The sequence below is a fragment of the Bos indicus x Bos taurus genome, chromosome 29 (genome assembly GCF_003369695.1).
Source record: "Bos indicus x Bos taurus breed Angus x Brahman F1 hybrid chromosome 29, Bos_hybrid_MaternalHap_v2.0, whole genome shotgun sequence".
Taxonomy (NCBI): Eukaryota; Metazoa; Chordata; class Mammalia; order Artiodactyla; family Bovidae; genus Bos; species Bos indicus x Bos taurus.
The window spans coordinates 33,475,717-33,496,577 of NC_040104.1; the positions used below are offsets into that span (position 1 = coordinate 33,475,717).

General features: G+C 40.3%; 1 protein-coding gene across 1 annotated transcript in view; it reads right to left on the reverse strand.

The window, feature by feature from the left end:
• Window positions 1-20,861, reverse strand: part of GAB2 (GRB2 associated binding protein 2) — a 183,790-nt gene that overhangs the window by 66,889 nt on the left and 96,040 nt on the right. The gene's annotated exons all lie outside the window — the stretch shown is intronic.

A 20,861-nucleotide genomic window follows, 5' to 3' on the forward strand; every position in this document is an offset into this window, starting at 1 on the left:
TCACTGAAATTCAAAACTTTTGCTCTGCAAAAGAAGAAGCTAAAAAATAAGCTATAGAGTGGGAGAAAATATTTGCCAACCACATATTTGACAAAGGCGAGTATGGAGAACACATAAAGAACTCTCAACACCCAACAGTTTAAAAAGGGAAATAGTCCAAGTAGGACATAGGCCGGAGAAGGTAATGGCACCCCACTCCAGTACTCTTGCTTGGAAAATCCCATGGATGGAGGAGCCTGGTAGGCTGCAGTCCATGGGGTCGCTGAGCGTCAGACACGACTGAACGACTTCCCTTTCACTTTTCACTTTCATGCGTTGGAGAAGGAAATGGCAACCCACTCCAGTGTTCTTGCCTGGAGAATCCCAGGGACGGGGAGCCTGGTGGGCTGCCGTCTATGGGGTCACACAGAGTCAGAGACGACTGAAGCGACTTAGCAGCAGCAGCAGCAGGACATAGGCAGAACATGAAACATGAAGAGACATCTCACTGAAGAGCATATACAGATGGCAATTAGGCACATGAAAAGTTCAACATCATTAGCAATTCAGGAAACACAAAACCACAAAAAGATATTATCACAAATGTAACAATGGTTAAAATTTTTAAAACTTGTAACAACACAAAATGTGGGCAATAATGGCAGAGAAAATGTGTCACTCAAACATTGCTGGTAGAGTCTAAAAGAATATAACCACTCTGGAAAACAAGTTTGGCGTTTAAAAAAAAAAATTTTTTTTTTATTGGAGTATAGTTGCTTTGCAATGCTGTGCTAGTTTCAGGTATACAGCAAATTGAACCAATCATACATAGAGATATGTCCCTTTTTTTTAATGTTCTTTTCCCACATAGGTCATTACAGAGTACTGAGTAGTTCCCTGTGCTATAGAGCAGGTGCTTATTAGTTATCTGTTTTATATATAGTGGTGTGTATATGTTAATCCAATCTCTCTGTTTATCCTCCTCTCCATTCCCTGGTAACCATAAGTTTGCTTTCCACATCAGTGCCTCAACTTCTATTCTGTAAATAAGTTCACTTCCACCCTTTTTTAGATTCCACATATAAGCGATATCATGAGATATTTGTCTTTCTGTGTCTTACTTCACTCAGTGTGACAATCTCTAGGTCCATTCACATTGCTGCAAATGGCATTACTTTTTTATGGCTTAGTAATATTCCATTGTCTATACTAACAGGTGTCACATCTTTATTCATTCATCAGCTGATGGCCATCTAGGTTGTTTCCGTGTCCTGGCCATTATAAACAGCACTAAAATGAACACTGACGTGCGTGTGTCTTTCTGAAACATGGTTTTCTCTGGCTATATGCCCAGTAGTCAGACTGCTGGGTCATACAGTAGTTTTATTTTTAGTTTTTTAAGGAACTGTAATACTGTTTTCCATAGTGGTTGTACCAACTTACACTCCCACCAATAGTGTAGGAGGGTTCCCTTTTCTCCACACCTTCTCCAGCATTTACTATTAGTAGATTTTTTTTGATCATGGCCATTCTTATTGGTGTGAGGTGATACCTCATTGTATTAATAGCTTTGATTTGCATTTTTCTAATAATTAGTGATGTTGAGCATCTTTTCATGTGCTTTTTGGTCATCTGTATGTCTTCTGTGGAGAGATGTTGGCAATTTCTTAAAGAAAATAAACATGCAACTGCTATATGACCCAGCAATTGTATTCCCGGGCATTTATCCCAGAGAAATGAAGATTCACATTTATATAACTTTCACATGAATGCTCATGTAAGTTTTATTATAATAACTCAAAACTGGAACAATCTAGACTTCTTTCAGTGGGTAAGTGGTAAATAAACTGTCATACTTCCTTGCCATAGAATACTACTCAGCAATAAAAAAGGACAAAGCATTGACGCATGCAAAATCCTGAATGAACTTCCACAGAATTATGCTGAATTTTGTTAGAACCAATCCCAGAAGGTTACATAATGTGTCATTCCACTTATAGAGCATTCTTGAAATGAGAGAATTTAGGAACGGACAGCAGATTAGTGGGGCTTCCCTGGTAGCTCAGTTGGTAAAGAATCCACTACAATGTAGGAGACCCTGGTTTGATTTCTGGGTTGGGAAGATCCTCTGGAGAAGGGATAGGTTACCCACTCCAGTATTCTTGGGCTTCCCTCGTGGCTCAGATGGTAAAGAATCTGCCTGCAATGCAGGAGACCTGGGTTCAATCCCTGGATTGGGAAGATCCCCTGGAGGAGGGCATGGCAACCCACTCTAGTATTCTTGCCTGGAGTCCCCATGGACACAGGGGCCTGGCAGGCTACAGTCCATGGGGTCGCAAAGAGTTGGACATGACTGAGCGACTAAGCACAGCACAGCAGAATAGTGACTGTCAGTGGTTGAGGAGAGGGTTGGAATGGGATAGAAGTGGGTGAGGCTACCATAATAAATAATAAACAGCTGGTGGGAACCCACTGTATAGCACAGGGAGCTCAGCTCAGCACTCTGTGATGACTTAGGTGGGTGGGGTGGGGGTGGGTAAGAGCGAGGTTCCAGAGGGAGGGGATCTATGTATACATATAGCTGATTCGCTTTGTTGTACAGCAGAAACTAGCAAAATATTGTAAAGCAATTATACTCCAATAATTTTTTTTTTTTTTTTTTTAAGGAAAAAAGAATTGGCTGTGGCTTTCCTGGTGGTTCAGAGGTAAAGAATCCGCCTGCAATGCAGGAAGCGCAGGAGCCGTGGGTTTAATCCCTGGGTTGGGAAGATCCCCTGGAGGAGGAAATAGCAACCCACTACAGTATTCTTGCCTGGAGAATCCCATGGACAGAGGAGCCTGGTGGGCTATAGTCTACGGGGCTGCAAAGAGTTGGACACGACTGAAGCAAGTTAACACGTGGCTATAAGAGGGCAGTATGAAAGAGTCCTTTGGTGATGGAAATGTTCTGTATCTTCACTGTAACAATACCAACATCTTTGTTGTCATACTGTAGCACAGTTTTGGAAAATGTTACCAGTGGGTAGAAAGTGGTACAGGTTACTTGGGCTATTATTTTTACAACTATGTGTGAATCTAAAATTACCTCACAATTGAGAGTTTAATTTAAAAACTTATCCACAAGAGAACTGAAATGTTCATAGAAGAGAAGTAAAGATCATGGAGAGAAAGGGTGTTCATACTTGGCGGATGATTATAACCAGACCTAGCTGTCCTCAATCTTTCCCACTCAAGGACAAGAGAGGGGCTCTTCAGGAATCACATGAAAATATGATTAAACTTAAGAGCATTCAGGGTCCTGAGCAGGAGGACACAAAATGGAGTGAACTAAGAGTTATCAGCATTTCTAAACTCACTGAACTATCTGCCAGATCTAGAAAATATTTGCTGCAATGGCATACATGATTCTCTGCCTTGGGGAAACATATTAAATAAGGTACCAGCCAGCTTCTCCTATTTTTCTGTGTAGTAGCCAGGTTCCAAGACAGCCCCTAATGAATCTCGTTTCCAAGTGCAGCCTTATGTAGTCCTCTTTCCTACTGAATGCAGATGAATAATAGGATACTGCTTAAATGAAAGTGTGTGACTTCCAAGGGTAAGGCATGAAAGACACTGTAGCTTCTGTCTTGCTCTCCTTTGGATCGGCTGCCATGCTATAAGGACACTCAAGCAGTACAAAGGAAGAATGTATATGGTGGGGAACTGAGGCCTCCTGCCAGCTGTGAAAAAGAGCTGTTCTTAGAATCATATCTGTCAGTCCTAGTTAAGATCACAGCAACTATAGGTACTTTTTGACTGCAATTTCATGAGACCCTGAGCCAAGTCCACCAAACGAAACTGCTCCTAAATTCCCAATTCACAGAATTCACATTAAATACTAAATATTTATTTCTCCTTTAAGCCAGTAAGCTTTAAGGTAATTTGTTATCCTGCAATAAATCATACATTTTACTTTGGGCTTCCCAGGTGGCTCAGTGGCAAAGAATCTGCCTGCCAATGCAGGAGTAGCAGGAGATGTGGGATTGATCCCTATGTTGGGAAGATCCCCTGGAGGAGAAAATGGCAACCCATTCCAGTATTCTTGCCTGGAAAATTCCATGGACAGAGGAGCCTGGCAGGTACAGGTCATGGGGTCGCAAAGAGTTGGACATGACTAAGCATGTATCATGAGCACAAGCACATTTTAATTTTCACTACTAGGGCCATTTGGGAGAAGGCAATGGCACCCCACTCCAGTATTCTTGCCTGGAGAATCCCATGGACAGAGGAGCCTGGTAGGCTGCAGTCCATGGGGTCGTGAAGAGTCGGACACAACTGAGCAACTTCCTTTCACTTTGCACTTTCATGCATTGGAGAAGGAAATGGCAACCCACTCCAGTGTTCTTGCCTGGAGAATCCCAGGGATGGGGGAGCCTGGTGGGCTCCCGTCTACGGGGTCGCATAGAATCGGACACGACTGAAGCGACTTAGTAGTAATAGTAGTAGTAGGGCCATTTGGGTGTAACCTGAAACTCCAGTACTTTGGCCACCTCACGCGAAGAGTTGACTCACTGGAAAAGACTCTGATGCTGGGGGGGATTGGGGGCAGGAGGAGAAGGGGACGACAGAGGATGAGATGGCTGGATAGCATCACTGATTCGATGGACATGAGTCTGAGTGAACTCCAGGAGTTGGTGATGGACAGGGAGGCCTGGCGTGCTGCAGTTCATGGGGTCACAAAGACTCGGACACGACTGAGCGACTGAACTGAACTGAAAGGTATCCACTAGGAGGAAAGCCTTGTCTATTTAGAAGACTAAAAGTAGAGCCTAAAAGATGGATTAATAGGCTAAAGGAACAGAAGAATCTAGAAAGAGACCCATACATACATCACCTCTAGATTTAAGAAGAAGACGATACTGCAGTGCTGTGGAGAAAAACAAAACTAATTCAAACCTGTCTTTTCAATAAGTGGAACTAGGTCAATTTGATAACGGTGGGAAAAGATTCTTTATCCTTATGTCATGCCATATGTGAAAATTAATCTCAGATCACTGTAAACCCAAATGTGAAAGATGAAATAATAAAGTATTTAGAAGAAAACAAAGGAAAATATGTTCATGACTTTGGGGTAGGTAATGATTTCTTGAATACTCAAAATGTACTAAGACAAGAGATAAAGAGAGCAATTATACAACATTAAACTTAATTTCTGATCATCAAAAGGTACTGCCAAGAGAGTGGGAGGAGATATTTGCAATACATATGTCTCATATTCAGAACACATCTAAAAAAGTGTACAAATTAGCAGGAATAAGACCACTCAACAGAAAAATGAGCAGACACTAAACAAGTTTGATCAGACACTATACAAAAGAAAATATTCAAGTGGCAATAGACATAAAAGGATCTCAACTTCTTTACTCATTGGAAAATGTAAATCAATAACACGAAACCACCAGAATGTTTATTTTTAAATTTTTAAAAAATTTTATTTATTTTAATTGGAGGCTATTTACTTTACAATATTGTATTGGTTCTGCCACACATCAACATGAATCCACCACAGGCGTACATGTGTTCCCCATCCTGAACCCCCCTCTCCCACCTCTCTCCCTGTACCATCCCTCCGGGTCATTCCAGTGCACCAGCCCCAAGCATCCTGTATCAAACCTGGACTGGTGATTCGTTTCTTATACGATATTATACATGTTTCAATGCCATTCCCCCAAATCATCCCACCCTCTCCCTCTCCCACAGAGTCCAAAAGACTGTCCTATACATCTATGTCTCTCTTGCATACAGGGTTATCATTACCATCTTTCTAAATTCCATATATATGTGTTAGTATACTGTATTGGTGTTTTTCTTTCTGGCTTACTTCACTCTGTATAATAGGCTCCAGTTTCATCCACCTCATTGGAACTGATTCAAATGTATTCTTTTTAATGGCTGAGTAATACTCCATTGTGTATACGTACCACAGCTTTCTTATCCATTCATCTGCTGATGGACATCTAGGTTGCTTCCATGTCCTGGCTATTATAAACAGTGCTGTGATGAACACTGGGGTACACGTGTCTCTTTCAATTCTGGTTTCCTCGGTGTGTATGCCCAGCAGTGGGATTGCTGGGTCATAAGGCAGTTTTGTTTCCAGTTTTTTAAGGAATCTCCACACTGTTCTCCATAGTGGCTGTACTAGTTTGCATTCTCACCAACAGTGTAAGAGGGTTCCCTTTTCTCCACACCCTCTCCAGCTTGTAGACTTTTGGATAGCGGCCATTCTGACTGGCATGAAATGGTACCTCATTGTCGTTTTGATTTGCATTTCTCTGATAATGAGTGATGTTGAGCATCTTTTCATGTGTTTCTATCTGTATGTCTTCTTTGGAGAAATGTATGTTTAGTTCTTTGGCCCATCTACCACATTAACAAATTGAAAAATAAAAGCCATATGATTATCTCAAGAGATGCATAGAAAGCCTTTGACAAAATTCAACATCAATTTATGATAAAAACTCTCCAGAAAGCAGGAATAGAAGGAACATACCTCAACATAATAAAAGCTATATATGACAAACCCACAGCAAACATTATCCTCAATGGTGAAAAGTTGAAAGCATTTCCTCTAAAGTCAGGAACAAGACAAGGGTGGCCACTTTCACCACTGCTATTCAACATAGTTTTGGAAGTTTTGGCCACAGCAATCAGAGCAGAAAAAGAAATAAAAGGAATCCAAATTGGAAAAGAAGAAGTAAAACTCTCACTGTTTGCAGATGACATGATCCTCTACATAGAACACCCTAAAGACTCCACCAGAAAATTACTAGAGCTAATCAATGAATATAGTAAAGTTTCAGGATATAAAATCAACACACAGAAACCCCTTGCATTCCTATACACTAATAATGAGAAAATAGAAAGAGAAATTAAGGAAACAATTCCATTCACCATTGCAACAAAAAGAATAAAATACTTAGGAATATATCTACCTAAAGAAACTAAAGACCTATATATAGAAAACTATAAAACACTGGTGAAAGAAATCAAAGAGGACACTAATAGATGGAGAAATATACCATGTTCATGGATTGGAAGAATCAATATAGTGAAAATGAGTATACTACCCAAAGCAATCTATAGATTCAATGCAATTCATATCAAGCTACCAACGGTATTTTTCACAGAACTAGAACAAATAATTTCACAATTTGTATGGAAATACAAAAAACCTTGAATAGCCAAAGCAATATTGAGAAAGAAGAATGGAACTGGAGGAATCAACCTGCCTGACTTCAGGCTCTACTACAAAGCCATAGTCATCAAGACAGTATGGTACTGGCACAAAGACAGAAATATAGATCAATGGAACAAAATAGAAAGCCCAGAGATAAATCCAAGCACCTATGGACACCTTATCTTTGACAAAGGAGGCAAGAATATACAATGGAGAAAAGACAATCTCTTTAACAACTGGTGCTGGGAAATCTGGTCAACCACTTGTAAAAGAATGAAACTAGAACACTTTCTAACACCATACACAAAAAGAAACTCAAAAGGGATTAAAGATCTAAACGTAAGACCAGAAACTATAAAACTCCTAGAGAACATAGGCAAAACACTCTCCAACACAAATCACAGCAGGATCCTCTATGACCCACCTCCCAGAATATTGGAAATAAAAGCAAAAATAAACAAATGGGACCTAATTAAACTTAAAAGCTTCTGCACAACAAAGGAAACTATAAGCAAGGTGAAAAGACAGCCTTCAGAATGGGAGAAAATAATAGCAAATGAAGCAACTGACAAAGAACTAATCTCAAAAATATACAAGCAACTCCTGCAGCTCAATTCCAGAAAAATAAATGACCCAATCAAAAAATGCACCAGAATGTTTATAATGAAAAAGACTGATAGTAGAAGTATGGTGAAGACTGTGGAGAAACTCTCATACCCTGTTAGTAGGAATGTGAGTTGGTATAACCACTTTGGAAAACTATGGCAGCATTTACTCTAGCTGAACACACACCCCAGGGCCTTGGATTTACTCCCAGATGCCTACCTCAAATAACTGTGTACATATATTCATTCAGACATATAAAAGTATGTTCACTGCAACATCATTCATAATAGCCCAGATCATGCCTGCCTTTCCGCATTCCTTATTTCAAGTGCTTGCTATCTATAGTCTGAACTATTTTCATAGCTTCCTACCGTTATTCTAATTTAATGCTTATAAATGACTCAAGTTTAATCTTCCAATCAGAGAAAAACTCCAATCACATCATTTCCACTCCCCTATCCAAAAATCTAATGACTCCCTATCACTTGCATAGCAATGGCTAAGTCCTATGGCTTAGTTTTTTTTTTTTTTTAAAGCTAAAATTTGAAAAAGATTTTCAGTATGGTAAAACATAACATAAATTTTACCATTTAAATGTATAGTTCTGTGGCATTAAGTATATATACACTGTTATAGTGTCATTGATATTATCCATCTCCAGAACTTTTTTATCTTCACAACTGAAATTCTCTACCCATGAAACATTAACTTCCCATTCCTCCCTACACCCAATCCCTGAAAACCACTATTAGACGTTCTATATCTTTGAATCTAACTACTCATATATGTGGAATGACATAATATTTGTCCTTTTGTGATTGGCTTCTTTCAACTTAGCCAATTTGACTTACTTCACTATATGGCTAATTCCTGGCATAACCCAGTCAGGTAGAAGAAACACTATTAATTCAGATCAACAAAAACTCAACCAAGGGGCACCAAGTGCAGAGAAATAAGGAGAGCAGTGAGAATGAGACACTGAGGTAAGGAAAGAATAAGATAGATGATTCAGACTGTGATAAGCAAAGCAAAGCTTGCGATTACGGTAAAAGACTCAAATTAGGGTAAAAGACTCTTGCTCTACAATGTTGGACAAACTTAACATCTCCTAAGCCTTAATAACCAAATATATAAAAGGGAAAATAACAAAACTAATAATATTGACTTGAGAATTAAATATGGTTATTAAGTGTGAAGGCAGCTAGGACCAAACTGCATGACACACTCCAAGAACATAGTTATTGAATCGAAAGCAGCCCAAGGACATTCTGAGATCATGTAACTGGCAAAAGACTTAACACTATGAATGATTCCCAGATTTCCAACTTATTTTTTTCACCAGTAAAAGGCGTTATTTTGTCCTTTGTCTGGCCCCATACCACACAATAGCAACTCCTCTGAATTTTAGTTAGAAGTATCAGGATTCTTCCAGTCTGTTGGATTCAAAATCATCTACTTCCAATTCAACTCTTCTTGCTACTTAACTGTTCCTGACAAGTCAATAGTTATATTCACTAAAACAAGCACAAATTCTCCTAAATGCTTTGAGGGATAAAGAAAGGAGGCAAGACCCAAACATTCCTTTCAAGTAACTTTCAATGTTTACAACAATGCAGGGAGGTAAGACATGATCACATATCCCTAAAACAAAAAGCAGATTTTTATAAGCAACATAAAAGGAAATACAATATGATATTGGACCACTGAAGCAGAGAACCAAACCTTTAGGAATGGGCAGGAAAGGGAGGGGGAGAGAGAGAGAGAAATGAACATGAATGAATATGAACTGAAGAAGGTAGGGTTTGATATATGGTTTTGGGAAGGAAGGAGAAAAGGTCAGTTCTTATAGAGCACATAGAATGACCAAGACCTGGGTATGGGAAAATATAAGACAGGTTCGGAGAACATGGAGTAGTCTTCTCTGAATGTGGAAAAGAAGGAGGAAAGGAAGAGTTTGGTGGTCCTGGAAAAGTCAACACCATCCTACAGATTTTTTAAAATTTAGTTTTTAATTGGCGCATCCTATGAATTTTTAATCTTTCCTTTATTGATAAGGGGGGGGGGTCACTGAAGTGAACAGATCAGCAGAGAAATGATTACTACTGCTGTACCCTTAACTGGCAGAATGAGGAAGACCAACACGAGAAAGGAAAAACAAGAGGCAGGAAAACTAAGAAGCTGTTGCAACAGCCTGCAATAGTGAGAGACGATGGTGGGGGGACAAGAACGCAGAAGACAACGCAAGTCACTTTACTCAATGACAGGGCTTAAAGAAGTACATGGCACCAGGGTCCACCCTCAAGAAAGAACCTTCCATTTGCATCAGTGATTTACAGAACACCACCACCATCTCTGTTGAAATAGAAGTGACTGTTTTCCTTTTGTGCCCAGATTCAGTAAAAACAAACAAAACAAAACTGTTTCACAACCACCCAGACCACAGACGTGCACCGTGGATACACATGGCCCAGAAGTTGCATCATTCTGGCTTTAAGTGGAGAATTCATACCCCACATGAAGCTGTCTCTGTTCTTCAGATTAGATCCCAAGGTCTCCTTCCAACCATGTAGAATGCAGCCATTACTTCTTCCTATTGAACCTGGCACCTAGAATACTTAGAGGGATCCCAATTTAGCTTTACACTGGCCAGATCGCATGGGAGCACTATGATCAGTTTCAGCGGTGTGAAGGGTCTTGAAATACAATGGTACCAGGATTTAGCAAGGTTCTGACCAGAATCTTGACTGTTGTCTTCTGAGCTACAAGGAGCTGATGCACAGCAGAACGATTTGATGTGTTCTGGGTGATCCCACATACTAAAGCTCAACTAGGGTCAGCAGGGGCATGCCACAGAAAAGTAGATGTTTTTTACACTGTAAATAAGAACTTTCTAAAAGAGTGGTCCAAAGCAGGTCCTTTGGAAACTGCAGAACTACTCAGCATCAGAGATACTAAAGAGGATTTAGCCTAGAGCAGAGTTAGCAAACTTTCTCTGTAAAGAGCAGAGAGTAAGTATTTTAAGCCTCACAGATCAGACATTCTCTTACAACTACTCAGGTCTATAGGGGCATGGAAGAAGTCATAGACAATTTGTAAGCAAACAAGAGTGGCTATGTTCCAATAAAACAATTTAGAAAAAGAGCTGGTGGGCAAGATTCACTCGCTGTCCCCTGACCCAGACTAGAAGGAGGGAGGGAGATTCAAGCAGTAGATCAGTAAACAGAAAGGGACTAAGGTCTCTTCCCACCTGGAGAGCTTTATACATTTTTAACCAAGAAAATCTGACATGGTAACACCTCATTTAATCAGATTATTCAGATTCTTGGAACGGAGGGATATGTTCTTCCCTCAAACCAAGTATTAACTAGAACTCCCTTAGTTTCAGCCTTGACAGTTGAAAATATTTCTGAAACTCTAGAATTGTCTGCTTTGCCTTAGGTATTTTACCCAAGATAACAGAACTTTGATGACTAAGGACTTCTCAGAGCCTCAAACCATCTTTCCAGATACCAAATCTTACATGTCTTGTGGCTAAAGTTGTAGAAGGGTCAAGGCATTTCTTGGAAGAGGGTTTTGTGTAACTCCTGGAAATGGGCGTGTCCTTTCAACTTCCCTCTTTCTGATGAGGGTAAAGTCAAAAACTGCCAACAAACCAGGAGAACCCTGTTAAGTGAGAATTATAGTTAATTAATTAGAATCTAACTGAGGTTACTGGCTGATGTCAATAAAATGAACTTACTAGTCAGGGACATTGAAAAATAATACATCTTCAAAAAGCTCTTTGCTTTAAACACATTAAAAAAAAAAAACAAAAACAACCCCACCTATAACACATGCACACAGTCATACTCACACTTACCTCTCCCCTGGTGAAAACTCCCAAGTGGTGATATGATTTGAGTGCCAGCTCAAACGTCACAGAGAAGAATTTGATCTGACCTGTGAGTACATGATACACAACTATATCCCAACACACAGCAGATCACACTTATGCCCCATAACAGTTAAGAGCAAACAGTAAGAGTACAGCGGGTTCCCTAACAGTCACACATTTCTAGAGGAACACTTCCTGAGAAAGAAGCTTCATGCTATCCTTCCTCTAGGTATCCTTCAGCTACTTTGGACCATGGTGACTTTACACTCGGAAGGGGAAAAAAGGCACTTGCCTGAGCTCCTGCTACATTCCAGGTGCTTTCTATCTATTATCACATTTAATCCTCAAGCGTGTGCTACAAGGCAAATCCTTTTTTACAGGTGAGGAAAAAGAACTTCATCGAATTTAAACCATTTGCAGAGATAACAGCCCCAATCTTCTGGTTCAGTGAGTCAGGACTTAGGTCCAGAAAGAGAAGAAGAAGCTAATGCAGATGAAGTGCTGACTACATTTTGAGAAACACTGGCCACAGAAAGGTTAAGTTCACAGTCAGTAGGTGATGGCTATAGAGGGATTAGAAAGAATCTAGCTCTCAGCAATTAGTCCAAAGTTATTTCCAGTCCTCAAATCCAAATGCCTGAGATCACAGTTATATGCTCCCGACTCGGACAGAGGATCCTGGTGGCTGCCGTCTATGGGGCTGCACAGAGTCAGACACGACTGAAGCGACTTAGCAGCAGCAGCAGCAGCATTCATCTGAGTAACAATGTTTCTGACTCTAATGAACCTTCTTTGCTTCTTTGGCACAGAATGAACTTTACCTTACCGTAAGATGGGTCCATTCCGAGGTCAGGGGCTTTTTTATCTCCAAAATTTAGCACAGTGCTTGATAGATGTTATCCACTATATAACTCTCCAATGAAAGATACACCAAAGGAAAAAAAAAAAGGAAAGTGTCTATTTGCCCCCTCTTTTGGTGAAAACAAACAAAACCTCTCAGTTCTATGGTATGCTCTAGGATTCTAACCTAGAGAAGGAAATGGCAACCTACTCCAGTATTCTTGCCTGGAGAATCCTGTGGACAGAAGAGCCATAAAGATCTGACATTAAGATTCAGCTCTAGGGCTTTTGTTTGTGTTATTCAGAGTGAGAAGGTTGGGATGACAGGAGCCTGAAGTTGCAGTGACCACCCTTTGGAGTCTAAGAACAACCAAGACACAGAGAGCAGAGTGAAATGGACCTGCGTTAAATGTGAGTCCTAAATCAAGATGATTCGGAAGCCAGGTTTCCCTTCTTGGCTTAGGTGTCTCCACAAACTCTCTTTTCACTTCAGGCAATTTAGGGCACTAGCTAATCAACACAGGTTTTAAGTATGTGAACTATTCTGGGACCCAGGACCAGTTTGTTATCAAAATGACAACTCAGGGGTCCTTTCCACATGCTCTTGTCAAATTCATTATTCAATCTATTTTCTACTTCCTTCGCTTTCAATTTCTTTTCCACTAGTATTTACTCCCCTTTTCCTTCCAATCATTCAATCAGCATTCATTAAATGTTGATAAATGTTAGTGCTTACTAGCGCCAGCTAGCTCCTTTAAGGTCTCATGACCTGTGGAAAGGACAGGCAGGTACAGTGCACGGGGCACTCAGAGGCTGAGGTCAGGGCTCCGACAGAGGCATGAACAGAGCGCTCTCTGCGTGGAGGGGTCACAGAATGTTGCAGGGCACAGGTGACACCTGGATTGGGTTTCAAAGGATGAGAGGAGTTTTGCTAACTCTCTCCAGTAAGAAAAAATACTGGAGGAGGAACTTTCCAGGGAAAGAGAATACTACAAGTACAGTTAACTTTCATTATTCACCATAGTTATGGTCTATAAAGTCACCACGGACACTGAATTAGCAAATACTGAATCATTTCTCCTCGAGGAAATTCAACGGTTAGGTTCCTGCAAGCCTCTGGTCACATTATCTTTACATAATCCATACATAATCTTGTTTTATGTTTGTTTCTGTATAAAGACACCTTATTTAACATATACCGCTCATTCGTTAGTATTGAACTCATGGCTAACAGGGCTCCAGCTCAAGTCTGTTGAGTATCTAATATGTGTTTTCTCCATAAGGCACATGATGATCTTCTTGTGCTTAGGACTCTGGAGAATAGTTCAGCTCTCTGTTTGGGAGGCATTTTATTTTGGTTTAATTAATCAATTTTTTTTTTTTTTGCTAAGTAGCTCCCATTTCTTTTTTAACATTTGAGTATAGTTGCTTCACAATGTTTTGTTAGCTTCTGCTGTAAAGCTAAGTGAATCAGTCACACACACACATATATATATATATATTATATTCCATTTTTCTTGGATTTCCTTCCCATTTAGGTCACCACGGAGCACTGAGTAGAGTTCTCTATGCTATATGGTAGGTTCTCATTAGTTATCTATTTTATTCATAGTAGTGTGCATACATATAGTGTGTATCCATAGTGTATACATAGTATGTGTGTGTGTAAGCCACTCCCAGTCTTGAGGGGGCATTTTAAATAGTAAAATCATCAAACAAAACAGTGAATAAAAATGGCATTAAGAGGAAAAGGCATTAAAGTTATGTCTTTGAAGCTGAAGGATGAAGGATAAAAAATAGCATGGAAAGGTGACCACTGAAAGGAAGGCTACAAGAGTGATTTGTGGCTGCTTTAAGTAGGGTTTCACATGCTGGGTTTTACATATTTCCTGCAGGCCAATCATTTTCAATGTAAAATTTGATACAAAACTAAAAATTTGAGGGGCCTCCCCAGGTCCAGGGGTCAGGACTCCGCCTTCCAGTGCAGGGGTGCAGGTTCGATCCCTGGCTGGGGAACTAAGACCCCAAGTGCCTCCCAGCCAAAAAACCAAAACATAAAACAGAAGAAATACTGTAACAAATTCAAAAAAGATTTTTTAAATGGTCCATATCAAAAAAAAAAGAACCTTAAAAAAATTGAGAATTCCCCCATAGAATAATAATATACATTTTGTGTGCATACTCAGTCACGTCCAACTCTTTGCAACCCTATGGACTCTAGCTTGCTAGGCTCTTCTGTCCATAGAATTTTCCAGGGAAGATTGGAGTGGGTTGCCATTTCCTACTCCAGGGGATCTTCCCGACCCAGTGACCGAACCCACGTCTCTTGCGTCTCCTGCATTGGCAGGTGGATTCTTTACTACTAAGCCACAGAGAAACCCCAATATACACTTTAGTATTTATTAATAAACAAAAGCCACTAGGAATTCATTAACTCAATTATTTTACTAACCACGGTATCTACATATTTTTTAAAAATACAAACATGAAAAACATTTATTCATTGCATAAGTAATGCATGGTGCCAGAGAATGTGTGTGTTTTCAAGGATCCAGTCCATCGTGCTGGAATCACTGTCGTGTACCTAATGGAGCAGCCCAGGCAGAGGGAACAACATGTGCAAAAGCCCTGAGGAGAAAGGAAAGCTGGCTCATGGGAGGACCTGGCCGCAGGCCACGGAGCAGAGAGACGGCAGTGGAGACCATCAGAAGGAAGGCGCACGGGCAGAGCATGATGAAGCTCTGGAGGTCACTTTATGAAGTGCAGCTATTATCTTAAATAGAACAAGACTGGAACTTTTCCTGGTGGTCTGGCCAAGACTCTGTGCTCCCAATGCAGGGAGCCTGGGTTTGATCCCTGGTCAGGGAATTAGATCCCACGTGCTGCGGCTAGGAGTTCACATGCTGCAAGTAAAGATCCATGTGCCACAACTAAGACCCCAGCCAAGACCCAGTGCAGTCAAATAAATAAATATATAGATTAAGAGAAAAAAAATACGACTTAAAAACAATACAGCAAGATCCCTCAATGGGGGTATATTAAGTAAACTTAATTAAGTAAACATTAGAATTGAAGAATCAAGAACAATGTGGTATGATCTGACTTATAGCAAAAACCCTGTATGTTTATGGATTCATATATGTGCACACCACATATATGTGTGTACATATGGTTTACATATACAGTATATACCTGCATACTCACAGTGTCTTACAAATGCTCAGAAAAGCATTCCAAACTGTCACCAATGGGTTCTTGGGGAGGAGAAGGGGTAATAAGAGACTAAGGGACTCTCACACCCTAATCCACATACTTCTGTATTTTTAAATACACAGACATGAGACCACTGGGTGGATCTTCATTTTTTTTGTATTTTACATTTCTTAAAGATCATTCTGGCTTGTAGCAAGTGAAGGGCAGGGTGGAAAGAGCATGAGCAGGGAGCTCAGACAGACAACTGGAGTCCGGATCAGGACAGTGGCAAAGGATATATACTTTCAGGATATATGTCAGAAGCTGCAATGGCTGACTCTGGTGATGGACTGAATATGGGGGATATGGGAGAAGGAAGAACAAAGCAAGTCTCTAAGACTTCCAGCTTGAGCAAGCAGGTTTTCTGTTATGACTTATGGGGGAGAAGGGAGCCACAGCCACGATTCTCTGCCCTCTCACAGTGCATTCTAACAAAGGAGTAAAATGAATTTGACATGTGTGAGAGGGAGAGGGTCACAATCTGGGAAACCAAAGAGCCTTGTACCAGTGATTACATTGACTGAATTCTATGAGATTGATTCCCCAAAGACCAGGTCAGTCTTTTTGCAGAGGACTCAGGGAATCCATTAGTGAAATTACCTCTCCCATTGAGAAAACGGCAAATGAATCATTGCCAACCCTTTGCGTTTTGGAGGAACAAAGGTCATTTCATTGAAGGGTTTCCCTTTCATGTCCTTCAATGTTCTGACCTGAGTTGTATTCAATGCTTTGAATTAAGCGAAAGTTGCCAGGGCAAACAAGGGCAAAGACGGGGAAAGGGTAGACAAATAAGGCCCACAAATATAATTAAACTGTTTCCTTTCCTCTAGGACAAAGGCTTCTCTCATGCATCTCCCCTACTCCAAGTAAGAGAGAGAAGACAGCTTCACAGGTTTCTGCTTCCCTAAAGACCTGGTTTCGCGCTTTCTTAAGCAACAGTGGTATTTAAAACTCCGTGTGTCAGGATCACTGAGACACCTGTTCATAGGTAGATGTTCCCAGGTCCTAGTTTCAACAGAGATTCAGACTCGGTAGGTCTAGAGTGCGGTCCAGGGACACAAACTCCACACGACTGGCCCAAGGAGCCCAGTGTGAGAAGCACTGCACTACACTGCTCACGACAGTTGATTAAATGTCGTCATAATTTAGTGAGCTGCTCTGCAGAAAGAAGCGGATCATGCAGCTCTGGGTTATACTTTTAACTCTGTCTCTGGTCAGTTGGCTGGGCATGGAGAGAACACTTCTATGCTCTGAGTCATGGTTTTCCCATTAATAAAGCACAAGTGTGACTTTCTGGATCTCAACTTCCCTCTAGTCTCTGACATTTTAGGACCCCAGGAAAAGAGAAAGGGTTGGAAACATCAAGTAGGGCTTCCTACTTGTACCAGAGTGACTCTCCCTGAGGTACTCGGACAGTGGATATACAAGAATAAGAGCGTAAGATCCAGTGCTTTCTGGAACTGGCTGGTTATAAGCAAATATGGAAAAGCTACTCTTAAGGTACAAGATGAACCAGGCGTGGGGCCCTTCTGGAGCCTGGCTTCTGTTTCCTAATCACAGCACTCAGTATAAAAGCAGGGAAGTAATTCAAAGGATGGAAGGAGAGACTGAACCCAATTTCAAAGATTAACCCAGGTGTTCAAGTAAATGCCCTGTCTGCCCCCTGGGAGCCCTCATTTACATCAGTCCAGCTGCCTGAACTATGTATATCTGAAAATACATTCCCACACAGAGACTCCTCTATGGCTTCCATGTGATTTATGGAAAGGCTTTCGTTTAATTTATAAGTCAGTATACACCATTAGAAGAATGACCTCTGGAGCTAACATTTCTTTTTGTTTCCCCCCTTGTTTTAAATCGATATTACAGAGGTATATAATTTATATGCAATAAAAGTCACCGATTTTAAGAGTTCAGGCCGATGGGTTGTGATGAATGTAAACACCACATAACTACCATCACAAGAGAGAACACTTCCATCATCCCAAGGATCTGTCTTCTCTAGAGCATCACAGTAACGGGAACATACAGTAAATATTCTTTTGTGCCTGTCTTCTTATGCACAACATAAAGTTTTATGACTCATCTAGACTGTTTCATGAATCAGTAATTGCTGATTTTAACTGCTGATAGTATCACATCTTAAGGAGTTACCATATTTGTTATCCATTCACCTTTTAATGGACAGTTACATTCCAGTTTGGGGCCACCGTGAATAAAGCAGCCAGGAATAATCACGTGTAAGCCTTTTTGTGAAAATGTCAATTCTCTTAGGTAAATACCTATAAGTGGAATGGCTGGGTCACATGGTAAGTATACACTTGATTTTATAAGAAAATGCCAAACCGTCTTACAAAGTGGTTGTCCATTTTTCAGTTCACACTAGCAATCTGTGAGCATTCTAGTTTTCCACAACACTTCAGAGCCAATCTAGTGGGTAGGTAGTGGTATCTTGTTGTGGTTTTAATTTGCATTTCCCTGACGACTAATGATGCTGAGCATTTTCCATGTGCTTATTGGTTGTTTTGGGGAAGGAAATGGCAACCCACTCCAGTATTCTTGCTTGGAAAATCCCTTGGACTGGTAGGCTACAGTCCATGGAGTCGCAAAGAGTCGAACACAACTGAGCAATCTCACTTATTGGTTGTTTATCTTCTTTTGTGATGTCTGTTCAAATCTTTGGCCCATTTTTAAATTCACTTTTTATTACTTAGTTTTAAGAGTTCTTTACATATATTTTGGTTATGGTCCTTTGTCAGATATATGTATTGAGAATATTTTCTCCCAGTTTATGACTTGATTTTTATTTTTTATTTTTAAATAGTGTCATTTAAAGAGTGAATGTCCTTAATTTTGTCCAATTTATCATTTTTTAAGTAGCTGAGGCTTTTTGTGTCTTGTATTTCTTACCTAAGAAAGTCCTAACTCAAAGTCAGAAAGATTTTCTGCTTTGTTTTCTTGTAGAAGTTTTATAATTTTCGTTTTTATGTTTAGGTCTATGATCCATTTTGGGTCAGAGTGAGGTAAGGGTCATGGTCCATGTCTTTCCACATGAATATATAGCTGTTCGAGCAGTGTTTGCTGAGAAGAAATATCCTTTTTTTATCAAGTTGCCTGAAGTATAAACGACACAAAATTTAAAATCTTTAAATTATACTTTATATATGTGAAAGTGAAAGTCACTCAGTCAAGTCTGACTCTCTGAGACCCTGTGAACTGCAGCCTGTCAGGCTCCTTTGTCCATGAGGATTCTCTGGGCCAGAACACTGCGTGGGTAGCCATTCCCTCCTCCAGGAGGGATCAAACCCAGGTTCCATCGAACCCAACCCAGGGATCAAACCCAGGTCTCCCGCATTGCGGGCAGATGCTTTACCATCTGAGCCACCAGGGAAGCCCTTGATATATGTGGGGACCTGATAAATATATACATCCTATCTCTTAATTTGCAAAAATTTCCTAGAAGTTGTCTACAACAACTTATCTTTACTTTAAGATGTGAGACTGTTATCAGATGGGAGAGATGGAGTTGAATGAATCCTGAGTGTTGTACAGAGCATTTCACAGGGAAGGGGCAGTGACACACTGGGGCTCTGGTGCCCTGAAGCTTTATTACTTTACAAGCTACTGTTGGTCACTTAGCTGATTCAGAGCTGTCTCTAGGTGTGGAAGTGTGTATTGACCACTTCAGAAAATAGAAGAACCAGGATCTTTTCATCTTAAGAGGTAGAAACCACTTATTCCATTTATTTCTAGGTATCCTCTCTTCCTGCCTCTGCGTGAACAATGCAGCTGAATAAATATCAGAGTGGAAAATTCAGCTCTCAGATAATTTTCCATCTTGAGGCAACCCGACTCTGTGATATAGGGTCCTCTGGGGCCCTAGACTCTCCCAGAGTCTCAATCTCTTCCATGACTTCAGGACAAAAGTTTTCAGGTTCCTCAAGCATGTCCCAGACTCAACCCTGGTTCCTTTCTAAATAAAGCTCTGTGATTGAAACCAACCATTTCTGACCCTAACCCTTTTCTGAGAAAATAATGTTCCACTGTAGCAGTTAAAAATACAGAAGTCCAGCAGTTTAATATCTAGACTGCATATTTCTACATTAAAAACCTTATACCTATTCACCATGCCTGACCTCTACAGAAATTTGGCACTTTATTTTTGTTAGAACCTTCAACTTCTACTGTATCCTAAACTCAAATGAGCTTTCCATAAATCTGGATATAACATGAGTCATTAATCTTAATAAATCAATCCCAACCAAATAAAAACCTATACACTTTCTAAAATATCAACCCAGAGTGAAATTAGACCAGAAAATTTCTCTAAAAGGATTATGAGTAAGCAGTCTTTATTTATAATAGCTCCAAGTTTCATCACGAACATTATTACTTCAGATGCAGAGGTATTTTGTAAGCTTCTTGAAGGTAGAGAAAAGATGCATGGTACAGTGGAAACTAAACAGGATTTAGAATCTGAAGATGTAGGTTCAAATTCCTGGAATCACTTACTAGTCATGTGACCCCAATGAGTCACCTAGCCTCTGCGAGCCTTAATTTTCCCACCTGTAAAACAGAACGAAAGCCACCTACTTAACATGGTTATGGAGAGAAAAAATAAGGCAAGGTTTATGTTTTTAAATGCTATGTACAAATATAAACCTTATCTTCTAATTGTTTGGAACATGAGCTTATTATCCATGTATTTGGCCATAATTCAATGCAAGAGACCATAGTAAGTCAAAAAGGATCTCCTGATGTCTATGTAGGAGACATAAGTGGCCACTGAAATCACACACTCTTAAGAAAAGTCAGGTACGGCACCCATATATAAACTCCTAAATTTGAAATGTTAACTTTCCAACCCGGTCACTAAGGATGCTTAGTGAGCACCACCAACTCTCACGTGCACCTGTAGTCCTGGATGTACAGACTTCACCCTTTTCCATACACGAAGCTGCAGCTGTAACACATGGCACAAGGCTCGAGACAAGTGGTGGTGGAACGCTACACGTCCTAAGCCACGGGCCTTCTCGGCCAACTTAGACTTGTCACTATTAATATCTGGGTTTCTATTAATACTCTCCCTTTCCC